The sequence below is a fragment of the Alligator mississippiensis genome, chromosome 9 (assembly GCF_030867095.1).
Source record: "Alligator mississippiensis isolate rAllMis1 chromosome 9, rAllMis1, whole genome shotgun sequence".
Taxonomy (NCBI): Eukaryota; Metazoa; Chordata; order Crocodylia; family Alligatoridae; genus Alligator; species Alligator mississippiensis.
The window spans coordinates 2,616,553-2,633,508 of record NC_081832.1 but is presented as its reverse complement, the minus strand read 5'-3'; positions in this window follow the sequence as shown (position 1 = coordinate 2,633,508).

Genomic DNA, 16,956 nt, shown 5'->3' with positions numbered 1-16,956 from the left:
GAGGCAGGGCCCTTCTCCCGGGGACCTCGCTGCCGTTCGAAACCCTGCTCAGGCCAGACATTAGAAACCACGATCCCACCCGTGGGGGGACAGCGAAAGGCAAGAGAAACTCCCTGCTCTAAGCCACCCCTCTCTGGGAAAGATTCAGCAACTCCCCCAGCTGCCACCTGTGTTTTCCCAGCCTTTGGGTATCCCAGAGTGAGGGTTCGGGTCGGCTTTTGCTAAGCACAGGGGCTGCGCTGGAGGGTCGTCCTGTTCTTTCCCATAAATACCGCTGACATTTGGGGGCCTCAACAAGCACCCCGGCCTAATGGCAGGGTCATCCCCCAGCCCTCGACGCCTCCACTCAGCGGTGGCTCGATCCGCTTGGAAAGTCTCTGCAGCCTCGCCGTGCCCTGTGCTGCCCAGCTGCTGCGAACTTCCCCGCTCCTCGCTGGTGTTCAGGGTGTGGTTGAGACCAAAATTTACCAGTCGTCGCAGGGTCTTGCCAGGCTCACAAGGAGCGTAGCAAGTTTCCTGGCCATCATGGAAGTCCCCAGCTGATGCCAAGCTGCAGCCGGGGTGACCGCGGGGCCAGAATTCAGATGCAGAAGCCTTGCCCTCGAGCCGTGCGAGAGCAAGCTTCGCCATTGCAGTATGGGGACTTGGATGTGTGGCTGGGCGGCTGTGACTCTCTGCATCCGAGAGCAATGGCACGCATACACGCCGGCCAGCCCCTGTGAGATGCGGTGGGAGGAGACCCCGAGACCTCTGTGCACCTTCCTTCCCTCCTCCCATGTGAGGAATTTCACACTCTCCCACCCTGGGCATCCTCTTTTCTTGGCAGCTTGTGAAGGGCGACTCAGAGATCTCTGCCTCCCACACCCAGAGGGACCGAGGGTCCAGCCTTGCAGGGGTCCTGGTGCCCAAGCTGCAGCACCGCAGGCGGCCATGCCCCGGCCCCGGGACTTCGCTCCCCGGCTCGGACACGTGGGCTACCGAGCCGCCAAGAGCATCCGTCTGTGGGGATCTGAAGCCTGCCATCACCCCCGTGATTCAAAATATAGGGGCAAAGGTTGCCCTCGCCCCACCCACCGCCGTGGGAACAGCTTGGAAGAGAGGCCCCGGGCCTGGGAAGGAATTCCCCCCTGCCCCCGGGGCACCGCGCCGGCCACCGTGCAGCTGCTCTGCTCCCACCGCTGCAATGGGAGAAGGAGCAGCTGGGTCCACGCAAGGGGCTGGGGTGGTCTCCCCACATCTCCCTGAAGCACGACCCACCTCCAGAGTCTCCCCCCAACCCCGTCATGGGCGGCGGCGGGTGCATTTTGCTGGAGCAGAGGGGTCCCCCGGCAGAAAGGGGGACTCTTGGGGATGGGGGGGAAGAACAGAGCAAGGGATCAAAAGGTCGAAAGGCAGCTCCTCCGGGGGAGGAGGCATAATGGATGTGGGGGAAGGAGGGAGCCGGTGACAGCTGGGAAAGGAGTGGGCTGGGTGGTTAGTGGGAAAGCCAGAGCTTTGGACTGAGCAAAGGCGTGAGCTGGGGGTGGGGGGCTCCCCTCGGCCCGGCAGCCCCCCACAGTCATTGCGGGTGGACAAAGAGAGGTCGCAGAGGCCACCGGGGCCGGAGGCACGGTGCAAAAAAACACTGGGGCTGCAGCAGTCCCCCGGGGCAGGGCTGGGAGCGGAGGCAGGCTGGGGCTTCCTGAAGTCTTCAGAGCTTTGTCACCAGCCCTGGTTTCTGCCCTAGAGAAATTACTCAGCCAGCAACAAAAACATGTTTTCCTGGCGGAATAAGCCGCGCCGCATCTTGCCGGTGGGAGGGAAGGGAAGGCGAAGTGCCCGGGCCTGGCCGTGCCCCCCCAGGACAGCCCAGGCCTGGGAAACCAAAACCTGCTCGGGGCAGGACGCGGAGAGGGGCTGGCCGGCTGCATGGCCGCGGCCGGGGGATTTCCTGCCTGCTGTGGGACCTCGGGGCTCTGCCAGACCCCGAATCCCCGTTGCACCCTGCTGTTTAACGGGGCTGGTGCTGCTGGGATCCATGACGGGACGGCCCAGGGGCCTGCGGACTTGCTCATCAGACACAAGCCGTGGCGGATGAGCCACCAGGCCAGGAGCGGAGGGTGCTGCAGGCGCCGTGGGGGGTGATACTCGGGCTGCTGAGCCACTTTGGAGAACGGGTCCTAGGCCCCTTGCTCCCCGCCAGGCTCGGGCAGACAAACAAGTTATACCAGGCTAAGGATGGGTGGGAAGCAATCCCAGGAGTCACTGCCTCAGTTTAGCTCCCATACCCAGGGCAGCTGCAGGGAAGGGCTGATGTGCACTAAGTGCCCCCACCCAGCCCTTGCCAGGCTAGCCTTGGCCTGTCTGTCCACCCCACAGGCTAAACCCCGGGTATGGACACAAGAGGAAGCTCAGAGAAGTGCCATGGCATCTTCTGCCGGCCTGGGGGACCCCAGTGCGAATTCAGTCCATCTCCTGTCCTGGAGGTCCGGAGCCAGGGCAGGTCCCAGGCCTTGCCCTCACCTCACCTTGGGATCCATGCAGCACCATCTGGCATTGGGAAAAGCCCCGTGTGCTAATCTGCCTTAATCTCCCCAGATCCTCTGTGCCCCGCGGGCGGCGGGCGGGCCGGAGCCAATGTAGATATCACCCCGGCGTGCTCAGACAGATGAGCAGCGACAGCCCTGGCTCGGCGAAACCATCCCCGGGGAGCACGGGCGGAGGCAGACGGCCGCAAGCGCGCTCTGCAGCGTCAGCATGAATTAAGGGCCTGCCGGCATTTCCATCGGGGTCGGGGCAGGGCAGGGAGCAGGTACCTCGGTGACCGTGCTGCTCCATTAGACTGGGGGTAGCGGCGCAGAAAGCGTTAGAGAAGGGGGCCGGGGAGGTCTGGGGTTTCAGCTGCTCCCTTCCACCCCATGACAGCTTTGTGGGGACGCCCTGCACCAGGGCTGGGCTCTGCCCCATGGTGCTGGGGCTGGTGCAGGCTGCTGTCCAATGCACCCTGGTTGCACCAGCCCCGTGGACCATTCCAGCAGCTGCAATGGGCAGAGCCTGCAGATGCCCCAGCTCTACCCCCCAGCACAGCCCCCACGTGTCCTGTGCACAAGGGCCCCTGCTTGGATGGCACGAGGCTGGCTACCAGCAGCCATGCGTCCAGCAAGGACTGCCTCTCTGCCGGGGGTAACCCACGGGCGTCGTGCCGGTGGCTCCGCTGCAGCGTCCTAGCCACGAGCATGTCCTTTTGTCCTCCAAGCAGACGCCGTGGCCTTAGAGCTATTTCGTGCAGACATCCATGGCCTAATGCTCCTCGGACGTGGGTCTGAGGCTGGCACGACCCTGCGGGTTTCCGTGGAGCGGCTCCGGCTGGAGCTTTGCATGCACCCTAGAGCTGCCGAGGCCCGTTCGCCTGCAGGAAGGTCACGGTGGATCCTGTCAACTGCTTGCTAGAGCCAGTGAGAGAAGCCGGTTCTCTGGGCACCTCGCTCCTGGCCCCGCGGCCCCACTCAAAACCAGCACACCCCTCCAGCCGCTCTGCGATGCCCCTCCAGCCTGACCCCGCACCTCCTGCTCCTCAGCGCTTGAGCAGAGACTGCTAATCAGGCCTGTTCGCGCCCGGGGGGCTTCGGCTCAAGCCTGCGCACTTTGCCGGGAGCGCGGGGAGCCGAGATCCTCCCTGAATCAATCCCTCCGCAGCCGGCTCCGTTGCTAAGCTGTGCAGCCCTCCCTGCCAATGCCAAGCTGGGGTTTAATGCCAGCCCCTGCGGAGTCCGTTTTTGAGCATCCTCATTTCACACGCACCCCCATCAACCCCCTCGCTTCCCCCCGCCTTGGTCATCTGCCATCTCCGCGCTCTCTCCAAGCGAAGCATTAGCCCAGCCAAGCTGTCAGGAGAGCCGGGCTGCGCGGAGACCTGCGCGGTGCCGGCTCCGGGTGACCTTTGCCTGGATCTTATCTCCCTTTGCTCACTTTGCAAATGAGTCCGTGATTCCAAGCACCCTGGGTTCGTTAATGTGGTTTCTAATCCCCTAACGATCCCTGTAATTGTTCAGGCATATGGAGCCTCCCACTGTCTTGCCAGCTGACCCCGGCCCGGGCCCTCCCCTTCCTAGGACAGCTTCACCTCTTGCAAGGCTGGCTTTGAACTCAGGCTTCTGGACCGGGTTGGGCTGGAGTCTATTATGCATATCGGCTTACCCCTCCCTCGCGCCCCCGATGCCCATCTGCCTCCCACCTGGGGAGGGCAGGGCAGGAGCAGCAAGGTCCCTGCATCCGCTTCCCAAAGCATCTCATGGAAACCGCGTCGGGCGGGAGCGGACGTGCGGTTCAGCCCAGGCCTCGCCACGCTTCTGCAGCGGGAGTCCCAGCCGGGCTGGGATGGGGCGCAGGACGGGGCCAGCTACGGAGATGGCTAAGGGGGCAGGGGAACAGGGAGACATGGGATAAAGGGAGATGCAGCTGGAAGAGGGAGGCAGAGGGAGAGGAGAGGAGAGGAGAGGAGAGGAGAACGAGAAGCGGGAGAGGGGCAGTGGCAGAGGAAAGGCAGCAGCGCAGGGTGGGATGACGATGCCGGCCATGGGAAAGGCCTGTCAGGATGCTGGGGTGGAGGGAGGTGAGGAGCGGCTCCACCCGAGGAAGCGCAGGGGAGATCTTCCTCGAGGATGCCGGGTACGGGGGGGTGCAAGGGGAGAGGAAACGGCCGAGACAGCTGCCGAACATCTGGCCGTGGGGAGTGCGCCCCAGGGATCCCAGGGGCCGGTGTGCCTGGCAGCCGGAGCGTGGGGGTTCCCGCCAGTGCGGCGCTTCCTGCACATCCTTGTTTACCAGATGTTTCTTCCCACTCCTCCTCCTCCTCACTCCGCGCCCGCAGCCCCTTCCCGTGGAGGGTGGGGCAGGAAACTCCCGAGAGGTGCCCTGGCCCCGGCTGCGAGGCGGTGGGCAGGGCCCAGCTGTGGCCAGGTGGCCCATCGGGGTCTGCCCTTCCTCCAGCTGGCCCCTCCTCCTCCTCACACCTGTTTCCAGGTCAGTCCCCCAGCTGCAACCTGCCCTGTCACATGCACGGGCAGAACGGTCCCGCTCCCATCGCAAGACACGGGCCAGGAGCCGGGGGCGACCCCCCGTGGAGCGCCCTGCCACGGGAGAGGCTCGTCAGACAGCTCGGGGGGGTGGAAAGGAAAAACCCCTCTCTCCTGGGACAGAAAGCAGCCGGGGGGCACAGAGATGCTGCTCCAAGCTGAGCTCGGAGGATGGCCCCGCTAGGCGCACGGTGGAGAGTTCATGCCTCCCTGCAAACCTCGGAGGCCGGGTGCCCTTGGAGCCATGTCAGTGGGATACGGCCAGCTGCTCCCGGGGTCACGCTGCAGGGCATTGACTCGTCCCCGCCTGGGGATCTTATTTCATCTGGCGTTCGCAGAAGAGAGCATTCCCACCGGGGCTCAGCACATCCAGACCGGGCCAAGCACACAGCCGGGCTCAAACCCAGGCTCCGTTCCCCTCCAGCTGTCACCAGAGTCCTCCAAAATCCAGTTCTGCTCCAGCCTCAAGCGGTCCCCGGGGACCTGTCTGGATTGTCCCAGAAACCCAAGCCAGGACTTCCCTGGCTTTCACCTACACAAAGCAGTCCTGGCTACCTGCCGGACCCATGGGGCAGCCCAAGGTAAAGCCCAGCCTGCAGTTTGGCCAGCTCCCCTGGAAAAGCTGCAAGCCGCTCCCCGCACGTCCGCTCTTGCCTCTGCATAGAGGTTTGCTGGTACGTCCCCGGCCTCCGAGGGACTGTCCCCGGTTCCCCAGCGGTTCTGCCGCCAGTGGAAATACCCTGCCGGGGGGAGCTTTTCAGGCGAAGGGCAGGGAAGGCTTCCTCTTTTTCTAGGTCAGCACTTCAGATTCCTTGAGCAGATTTACTGCTCTGAACCGCCTGCTCTGTCCTGCTGGCTCCTCTCCCCGGCGGCTCCAGGCTGGGCTGCCACTCAGCTGCAGAGAAGGAGGGATTGGAAGGAACAGGAGCTAAACTCTGGGGAAAACAATTAAAAGCAAAGAAGGAGAAAAAGCTCTAATCCAGGGATGCAACAGGGGAAGGAACGCAAAGCGGAGCGGCAGAGCATTTACCTAGGGCACTGGCCTAGCAAGATTTGTCTGTAGGCAAATTGCATCTCGTATTCACTGTCACTGCCTCGGTGAAATCTTAATCCAGGCAGCGCCGGGAGGGAGAGACTCAGAAGGAACACAAGCCCCGGGATTTGCGCAGGGCTTGCAACCTGCCTCCTTCGCCCTTCACACTCTCCAGCTGGAGGTTTTTTCCCTTCCCAGGATGCTTGGCGTGGCCTTAATCTTTGATGCGTTAGCTCATCACTCCTGACCCTCCGACTGATAAGCCATCACCCCCTAGCGTTCGCGGCCTGGGCCTCGTCTTCCCTTCACCCCGTGCGAGGTCGAAGAGATTCGCTGCTGGAAAGCCACAGGAGGCAGAGGCTCTTTGTTCATGTCCCTCTCTTGCCCTGACAGCCCTTATACACTCACACGTATACACACACACACATACACACATGCACAACACGTGTGTGTGCCAGCTGCCAGTGTATGCTCTCAGGTCCCAGGGATGAAGCCCTGCACTTAGGAGGGAGCAACCCCTTGCACCGGGGCAGGCTGGGGACCGACGGGCTGAGCAGCAGCTCTGCAGACAAGGACTGGGGGTGACAGGGGGCAATAAGCTGGATATGAGCCAGCAGCGTGCCCTTGGTGCCAAGAAGGCTAATGGCATCCTGAGCTGCATTGGTAGGGGTGTTGCCGGCAGATCGAGAGAGGTAATTATTCCCCTCTATTCAGCACCGGTGAGACCACATCTGGAGTCCTGTGTCCAGTTTTGGGCCCCATTACAGAAAGGATGTGGGCACATTGGAGAGAGTCCAGTGGAGGGCAAGAGAAATGGTTCAGGAGCTGGGGCACAGGACCGGTGAGGAGAGGCTGAAGGAATTGGGCTCATTTAGTCTGAAGAAGAGAAGACTGAGGGGGGATTTGATAGCAGCCTTCATCTCCCTGCAGGGGGGCTGCAAAGAGGATGGAGCTGGGCTGGTCTCAGTGGGGGCAGATACAGGACAAGGAGCAATGGGCTCCAGCTGCAGCAAAGGAAGTTGAGGCTGGATATTAGGAAAAACTCTCTCACGAGGAGGGTAGTAAAGCACTGCAAGTTACCCAGAGCAGTGGTGGGATCTCCATCCTTGGAGGTGTTTAAGACCCAACTGGACAAAGCCTTGGCTGGGATGATGTAGTTGGGGCTGGTCCTGCTTGGAGCAGGGGGCTGGACTAGATGCGACATCCTGAGCTCCCTTCCCACCCTCCCTCGTTGTCTGTGGTTCCAGGAAGGCTCCCCTTGTTGTCAGCGCTCACCCCACTGGGGACTCTTTTCTCGGGTGAGGGCAAGCAGATTGGGGACAGTGGCCTTGGCAGCAAAGAGGGCCGCCTTGGGCTGACTTAGGAGGTTGGAGAACATGGGGGATTTGGACGCGAGGAGCAGGGAAGGGTGATGAGTGCAACTGGTTGGGATCCCGAGTCCCTTGGCCTGTGGGTGGGCTGGAGCATCATACCAGAGCCTTTGGTTCTGCACTACCTGCTGATTTGAATTGAACGGGACGGTGTACAGGTAGCCCCTTAAATGTCCTGTGGCCACCCTGGCTCCAGGACACTCTCCCCTTGAGTGACAGAGCTGTCCTCGAAGGTCAGATGAGGTGGGTGTCCGAGGTGGGACTGCCATGAGAGGCAGCTCCCAGGCTGGACATCGCCATGAGGCCTCCTGGGTTTGCAGTACACCGCTCCTCCCTGGTCCCAAACACACTCACGTCGAGCCAGTCTGTGACACTGAAGCGTGGGGTGGGCATATTTGGTGGGGGGACCTATGAAAAACCAAGTCCAAAGCAACCTGGAGTTTGTATGCAAAGCAAAGCAAGGGGGCAAAGGGCTCTAGGCCTGGCTGTGAAGAGCCCGCTCAGGAAGGATATTAGGAGTGAACAGAGAGCCAAGAGCAGTTGGTACGGGGAGGGAGGACGAGCAAAGAAAGCTCCCTCCAGAAAGTGCAGGGGAGAAGTACAACTACCAACAGCCAAGCCGAGCCAGCCGCTGCAAAGGAAATTAAACAAACAGCAGAAGTTTCTTTAGCCCTATAAATAAAAAGAGCGCAGGAAGCCGGGCTGCCAGGCAGTGAGGGCGGCATCTAGACTGAAGATAGTTTAGGCACGACCCGATGGCATACTTCGCTTCGGTTTGCAGTGGAGCGGAGGATATCAAACACGGGACACAAAGGCAGGATGGACCATGGGAAGGAGGGGACGGAGATGGCGTTACCACACCCGAGGTGGAAACAAAGCTCAGAGACCCCGATACGTCCCGATCCGGGGACCTGGATAACCACCTCTCAGCATTGCAGCGCAGCATCAAGTGCTTTCCATACATCCATCAATGGGGCGATACTGTCTGGGTGGCAGGCAGCAAACATTGTGCTGCTCTTTAAGAACAGGGGGAGAAGGGCGAGAGTGATCAATCAGTCGGTTGATCCAGGCAGCTACAGGCCAATTAGACTGGGGAAAGTGGGCTTGAGCAGAGGCATTCGACGGGGCGAGGACAGCGGGTTGCACTGAAGGCAAAAGAGGTCTGAAACCTGGCGGAAAGCCTAGATGACTTGGAGGACTGGGGCTATACCAAGGGACGAGACGTGCAAAGTGCAGGATCACGCACCCAGGGGTTAATAGCCAGAGCTTCTGCTATAAACCGGGAGCTTATCAACTGGATCCCAGAGAAGAGGAGACACACCTTGCTTGAGCCAGTGGCTCATGGGACAATTGTGAGTCCTCATCGTGCTGCGACTGCAGAAAAAGCAAAAGCAACCCCAAGCTGCACCCAGGGAGGTGTTTCCAGGAGGGAGCAATTAGTAATAACACTACTGTGCAAGGCATTGAGGAAGCCACTTCCCTTAAGGCACTTCCCCACACTCCACCAGCTGCTGGTGCTGAGCTGTTCACACCTCATTAGGGCTCCTCAGCCCATTGCAGAGAGCGCCTTATGCCTTTCATCGTCGCATTGACGTTGATAGGACCTCGGGCTGCTGTACAAGCCTTGGAGTTGAGGGCTCTGGGCTGGTTTTACAAACGACTCCCTGAAACTGGGTATTACTAAGTTAGAAAGCAGACAAGTGGGCCGGGAAGATGCGATGCACGGAGGTGGTTTATTCAGGCAGGGATTTGCAGGAGCTTGTGACACTGTAAGCACTGCCGCAGAGCTCAGATCCGGCCTGGCTTTGCTGCGCAGTTACTCGCGCTACGCGCTGACCCGCCGTGCCTGTAAGCAGCGCCCCATGTCCCGTGTGCGGTTCTGGTCCCACGTGCTCAAAAGGGATGGATGTGAGGAGGAGGGCCGGGGCACGAGGGAGCCTGCCGTGCAAGAAGAGACTGGAGGTGCTGGGTTTGTTTGCCTGGCAGAGCAAAGGCTGGGGGGTGGTATGATTGCTCTCTATAAATACATCAGGGAGGTAAACAGCAGGCAGGGAGGAGAGCTATTTAGGCGAAAGGACAATGCTGGCACCAGAACAAATGGGGAAGAACTGGCCAGGAATAAAATTAGGCTGGGAATTAGAGGAAGGTTTCTAACCCCTGGAGCGGGGATGTTCTGGAAGCACCTCCCCAGAGGAGCGAGGGGCAGGAAATCTGCAGAGATGGGGCACGGGTGCTTTATGAACGGGCGGAGAAGAAGGAGCCAGGCACGGGGTTTGGCAACCCAGGAAGTCCCTTCCAGACAGGCGCCCTGTGCTGCCGTGTAGGTGGAGGTGGAGGTGGGGGGATTTTGCCCGCCAGCAATCCCCGGGTGACTGCCTGCCCGGTGTGGGTGGGCTGTAATTTTAGTTGGCGGCCGAGCCCCTGGAGCCTGGGAGAGGCCCTGCTTCTTAGCTAAGATGCAGCAGAAAAACAAAGCGTGTCCCCTGCTCACACAGCACAGGAGTCGTGCATGAGGCCAGAGCTCGGCCCTGCACGCCCGAGCCGGCCGGAGCAGCCTCTGACATCAGCCCAGGCCGCTGGACCAGGCGGCAGGGACTCGCCGGCCGTGTCCCTTGCAGGAGCTCAGGCTCTCACCGGCCGGGAAGGAGGGCAGGGTTCGGAGCTGGGTACCGGGGGGGTCCGTGGCCTGCAGACGTGCACCGAGCCACGCTGCTCCATCCCCAGAGCCACGCACCGTGGGAGGCAGAGCAGCGCTGTGTTAGTCACCGTTTCTTCCTGCAGCTGCAAGGGGAAAAGGGCGCGTTGCCCCCACACCCCCGCGCCACCATGCTGCTTCCACAGCCCGTCTCTCTGTGCCGGCTCTCCGGGGCGTGGGTAGCACGCGGCTTCGCTTTGGTAACTGGAAAATGTCTCTGTGGCCGGAAAGCCGTGTCCTGACTCCCGCGGCAGCGAGGGCTTTGTCCTGCAAACGCTTAGGAGGTGGCAGGGCAGGGAGCCCGGCTGGGGGAAGGAAGGCCACCCACCCCGGGGCACGGGCACAGCGTTCGGGCAGGATCGGGGCCATACTGGGCAGTGTTGTTTTTTGGGGATGATCCCCCCGCGCCCCCAGGGACTGACAGGGCTCTTCTGCTGCCAGACCGGTGGGGACTTGGCTACAGCCCCTCGTCCAAGCACAGCCGCATTCTTGCATGCCGTCACCTTGCCCCGTGCCGCCTCCGGCCTGCTCGTCGCGCCTCCTCCTACGCGCGAGCCCGCTGGAGACAGGCCTGTTTGCAATCTGCCGAGAGCTCTTGCCATGCCAGGTCTAATCTCAGCATTGAAGTCAATGGGATCCTGCCAGGCCATCAACCCACAGTTCGTTCTGCAAAGGGAGCGCCCCTGCCCTCCTACTCAGAAGAAAAATTCCCCCTGAATGATCATCCCACAGGAAGGCCAGTGGGGATTTACCTAATCCAGAGGAGGCGATGGCATTTGCAAGCTGCGATGGACACATGAATGGCTCCTGGTTCCTCCACGTCAGACCCGGGAGGTGCTGGTGGGTGGGGGGAGCTCTGTCACCGGGTGCTTGGGAGGCAGCTTCCTCTTCTCGGGGCAGAGAAAGATGTGTCTCAACAGCCCAGCCCAGCCCATGCCTGCACTCAGACCCCAAAATAAGCCAAAGTTACAAACGCCCCAGGAAAAGCGCATTCTCCGAGGGTGCTGAGTGCAGGATGCACCACCCATGGTAGGACTAATCCTATGCTGGCCTCCACAGTAGTCGGGGAAGTTTCCTCCCAGGCTCCACTGCCAGGAAGCAGGAGCGGAGAAGGACAACATGAAAGGAGGACGCACCAGGGGGTTTAAATACAGAGCTTAGGCTTTCCCAGAAATCTTTGGCACGGACCGAGCCGCAGAGCTGCTGCAAACCACGAGCTTGACATAAGAGAGCGCTGGACGCAGGAGCCAGCTGGTCCTTCTCTCGCCCGAGACCCTGACGTGCAGAGGGAGCCCATGCCAGGGGGCCGGGGGCAGGCTGCACCTGCAATGCATTTGGCGAGGGCTACAGGCAAGTCCTGGCCTCGTCCTGGATGCTCCAAGCCTCCCGGCCCAGGGACCGCTGGGGAAACATTTGCAGCGGGGAGAAGATGCTGTTGCCAGGCGAATCGACCTCCTCGCTCCCCTCGCAGACAAATGGTGCAGCCTGCAAGGCCGCGCTGATAGCAAGTGCTGGGTCTCCAGAGCAGAGCGGCGCTGTGCCCTGGGGAGGCAGCGAGCCAAGGCTGAGCCAGGAGCTGAAGCGTTATTAGGTTAGACATTTTCACCTCCAACTCCAGTGTCCTGCGTCGCTGCCAACCGGTGCTTGGAAACAGGGTTTATTTTTAACCTTCCCCCTCTCTTCTCCTCGTTTTTCTCCCCTGCCACTCCCCCGATTCCCAGCGCCGGTCTTCGTGCGGCATCGCCTGTACGAGCCGTAACCCCAGAAGCAGTTGGGGACAAAGCGCAGTCTCGAGTATAAACCATCGTGGCGGTGAGGCAGGGCGTGGCGAGGGCCACGTCTTTAAATCCCCGGCGCTACCAGCAAGTCTAATGACTGTAGTAGGAGCTTTGCAAAAATCAGTGCTTTTTCTTAAAACTTCAGCTCCTGGAGCCCTGCGGGAATGGGAGACCCTCAGCTCTCACCGGTCACAGCAAACGGCGTGTCCCAGCCCTCCTGGCTGCCAAGAAAAGCAAGAAAATGTGACACCAGTGAACCCGAAACGCTCCAAAATTAACGTGCAAATAAAAAGGGCCCTAAATTGTTGTAATTTATAATGCTCGTGGGTTTTCTTTTTTATCGCCTGGCACATGGGGGTGTTTGCCTTCCTCTGTAGGTGGGGGCACGGACCTCTCCCTGGGGTCTCCTGAGCGCCTATTAACAACCTTTTGCAGAAGCAGGATGTTGGCTGTCCGGTCCTCTCGCTTTACCTCTGGCAGGTTCGGGTGTGAGGTCTTGTGTTGTGTCAGGGTTGATTGTAGGCTAAATTAGGGATCTGTATGGGACGGTTTGGATAGGGAGGATAAGGAGCCTCCCAGTCTGAGATCAGTGCCGCAAGTGGGAGCCCACGAGCGAGCTCCATCACCCACTCTTTGCCCCAGTCCCAGAGCCCAGCCCTAGCAGCCGGGCACGGTCCATGGAAATGCCCCAAAGCTGCACGATCCTCTCTTGAACACCTGCGTCATCTCGCACAAGCGACGTCTCCCTTGGACAGTTCATCGGAAGACCACGTGCCCGCTGTGTTTGCACCCCACAAAGCCCAGCTCTCTCCGTCCTTTCCAAGCACCCTCGGACATGACAGGGTCCCTGTGTGGGAAGAGATACCAGGCTGGTCGTCTCCTCCTGCTGCTTTGGATCCCACCTTCTATGCTCGGCCTCCACGTCCTGAGCGGCAGGGTCTGGTCTGCCTAGCCCAGGGCTGCAGCCTTGGAGTGGGGGCATCTGGGAGAAAATAGAGAGAAAAGGGTCAATGAAACTCAGCTCCTTTTACGGCTAAGTAAATGCAGCCCAGTGCCCGGGCTCCCTGCCCCTGCCCCTGCCCCTGCCCGAGGCCAGGAGGGTTAGAAGCTGTGCTGAGCAGGCTGGCGGTCAGGAAGGGAGGGGAGCGGGCTGGCGGGGAAGGGAGGAAAGTGCATTTTGACGTGCCGACAGGAAACGTGTGCAGATGTATCTGAGGGCGAGGGATGAGACTGCCCAGGGAGGAGGCTCCATGGGAGGAAGGAGCCTCTGCGAGGGTCCGGCCCTGGGGACAGGCGGGGGGACGGCAGGGACAGCCGGGGCCCTGAGCGCGGAGGCAGCCTCCCAGAAGCACCTTCCCAGGCGGTGCTGGGCGCCAGGCCACCGGCCCCGCCAGTGCACCTGAGCCTCCGCACTGCTGTCCTCGCCGTGTCCTCCCGGCTAGCGGGAACCGAGGCCCAAAGGGAGGAAGTGACTTGCCCGAGGTCGCTCCGGCGTCCTAAGCCTCACACAAACACATGCACACAGGAGTGCAGATATGCACGCACATGCACCCACATGCCACAGCTCTCTTGCTCACAGACACACACACACCAGTGCTCACACACATCCACCCACACACACACACACCAGAGCTCTCTTGCTCACACAGACACACACCAGAGCTCGCACACATACATACACACCCCCCCAAGCTATCTCTCTCTCTCTCTCACACACTCACACACACACGCATGCCTGAGATCTTCCCCCCAGCATCACACGAGGACAGACCCCCTCGTGGGGCAGGGAGACGCCGGAGAGGAATTGTCCTGCCTCCATGAGACCAGCCCCTGCAGCCCCAGGCGGGAGACCACGGGCCCTGCCAAGCCTGGGGGGCTCTGCCAGGCGCCCCCACGGTCCCATGACCCAGCTGACGGTGTCTGCAGCCTCCCCGAGTCGCTCCGGTGAATTAAAAGCAGCGCCTGCCCCAGGGACCGCTCTGAGCACTGCAGCTCCCACTCCTGACCCCCCCGACCCCCACCCCACTGACCCAGCCCTGGGGTTAGGGGCTGCGTGGGACGGGGCCGGGACTGCAGTTTTATGGCCCTGCTGAAAGGCATGCCCTGCCAGGAAGGGCGCGAGGCCAAGCGAGCCCCACCCTTATCGTCTCCATCCCTGCGGGTTTTGGAGGGGGGGAGCTGAGAACCGCGGCGGGGGAGGCTATTTATAGTGAGGGGAGCTCTCCGTCTATGGCAGCGGTGCTTTCGACAGCCCCTCGGCCCCCTCTCCCTTGGGCCCCAGCAAAGCCACAGGGACCGAGGAGTCAGCTTCACGTGGGCACAGCTCCCACGGGCCCGAACGGGCCTGCCGTGGCACTGGACGTGGCACAGCGTTGGTGCCGGAGCTGTGGTGCTCCTGCCTGGAGCCGGCCTCCGAGTCTGGGGAGGTCAGAGCAGGGGTCCGGGCTGGCGAGTGTGCCACGGCCTTGCACAAAGCAGGGGGTCGGCTTAGCCCCATCTCCAGTTAACCCCTGGGGAGCCCATTAGCGAGGATGTGGCAGCACTGCGCTTCCCGGGGAGACCCCCGCTCCTGCCCGGGTTCAGAGGCCCCTTCTGGAGCCCTCTCTGGGGGCTCGTAGACACGGAGCTGGACGGCGGCTGGAGCAGTGGGGAGGGCAGGAGCTCTCCCAGCCCACAGCCTCCCCACGCCTGGCTGCAGAGCAACGAGGCTGGTGGGCGAGCAGGTCCAGGGAGGCTGTGCTGTGCCTCAGCAGCAGTTTCTGGCAAGACCCTGCTCTCAGCACCCTCCGCCTTGCACCCAGCTCCCCCAGAGCTGACAGCAGGGGTGCACGGTGGGTGCTGGGCAGGCGACGGCAGTGCCCTGTCTCTCGCCCTCGGAGGGACCTGTGCTCGGCTGCCCTGCGACACGCGCCGCGAAGCCTGGCTGCATCGAGGCGGCCGCACCTGAGGCTCCAGGCTGGGACTTTCCTCCGGGAACCAGGGCTGTGCTTGTCTGGTCGGAGCACGGGGCCGTGCAGCGCCTGGGCTGCGATCCCAGCTGGTTCCCGGGGTGCGCGGAGTGGGGAAGGCATGTCAGGGAGACCCGTGGAGAGTTAGCGTGTGCCCTTCTCCCATTTCATCTCCTTTCATCTCCCCACCCCCTGCTCTCCTCCTTCCAGCCCCTCGCACACCCCCTGCCCCTGCCTGAGCGTGAGAACCCCTCCATGCCCTCTTTGCTTTCCCCTCCCCTGAATATCCTGCCCAAAGGCAAAGAGATTAAAGCTCCATGTGCAGCGTGCCCTGCCTGCTTGCCTCCCACATCCTTCCCTGCAAATTCCTCTCCCTCCTTCATCTCACCGGGGGAGCCTGTCTGCAGTTATCAGCGCCGCAGACCCGGGCTGGAGGAGACCTTCGCATTTTCCCCTCTGTTAAAAATAGCATGAGATTTATTTTCTGGCAGCATGGAAAGCCCCCGGGGCGTAAGAGAGGAAGCAGACAGGCTTCTGCAAGCTGGGGAAGGTGGGGGGTGGGGGAGAACGAAAAGGGCAGGAAATAACCCCCGGCAGCAGCAGCCCTGTCGAGGGGAAAATGCTCAAATGCAAACAGTATGTGGTTAATGTGGAAACTCCCAGGGCAGAGACAGACTGGCCTTGTGTATCCTGCTGTCCAGCAAAGCATTGGCTTCCTGCACTGGGCCTGCTCCAAGAGCCAGGCATCTCGGGCTCGGCTCCGGCCGCGCCAGGCCACCTGCCCGCCCGCGAGGCCAGCTCCCTGCCGCCTGCACGCACCCCTGGGCTCTCCCTCCCCGCCTCTCCCTGTCCTGTTTTGGGCTGACCCCTTTCCTCCCCTTGCTCTCCATGCCGCGCTTCCCGGCAGGTTTGCCCTCGCGTGACGGCCCGGGCTGCACGTGCTGCTTCGCTGTGTCCTCGCCGTACTCGGGGTGCCTGGGAGTGAACCTCAGCCTCGTGGTTTGCTTCTCCACGCTCACTGCACCGGGGACCCCCCGGCCCCCCCAATTTCAGCAGCTGCCTCCCCACCAGCTTTATTTCTTCCCTTTGTGTCTGAGGGTGCCAACATTTTAATCTCTGTTGGGAGGCAGAGCAGGGCTGGCCTGGGTGGTGCTGCTCACACCCACAGGTGTTAACAGCTGGATCTTTGATGTACCAGCCTCACGGAAGTGGTTGAAGCAGGCGGGTTTCAGCAGAAGCCGGGGCTGGTGTATCCTGCTTTCCCCACCTCCAGCTCCCCGATTCTCTCCAAAACCACCAGGATCCTGCTCAGCGATGACAAGGGCATTCCCTGAAGCCGTTGCAGGCACGCTACGTGGAGCGCGGGACCTCCCTTGGCACCGCCACGGAAGGCAGATGGGGCTGGAAAAGCAAAGCCACGTTCCTCTCCACGCTCCCACAAGCCAAGATAATGCAGATGTGGACAGCAGAGATTTGCTCTCTCCTTCCTTGTGTCCTTTGGTCAGTGGGGAAATAGTTACCCATGCTTAGACAGTCCCAATTAGGCTTCAGAGTCAACACCCAGGCCTGGAGGAAGAGAGAGAGGGAGCATATGCCAGGAGGCATATGAAACCCTTGGCTCTGGCAGCATGGCCTGGACCTCTACCAGTTAAGCAGTGCCTCTCAAGGACTCCCAAAGCAGAGCAAACCTCTGTCCCCACATAATGGGAAGGGAAAAGGAGGCAGTGAATGGACTGATGAAATGAGCTTCTGCAACCAAATGTCAGAGCTGCAGATACAGCCTCACGCCCTGCCCACGAGGCCACGCTGCTGGCTGGCCCTGACCAGACCTCTGCCGTTTCTTCTCCAGCCCTCTCTGGCTTCTGCTTTTCTCCTTATCCTACTGACCAGAGCTCCTTCTGCCTGCGGACCATGCGCACAAGGGACCCATGCCCACCTGAGCCCAGAGGCCCTTGGTCTCGGTTGGCTGGATCCAGGACGCAGGACCTGAGCTCACAGTGCCCGAAGCCTCTTCCGGCTGGAGGGCAGGGACCAGCCCCACGTGACAGCACCGGGCGCAGGTTGCAGGCGAGTTCTCT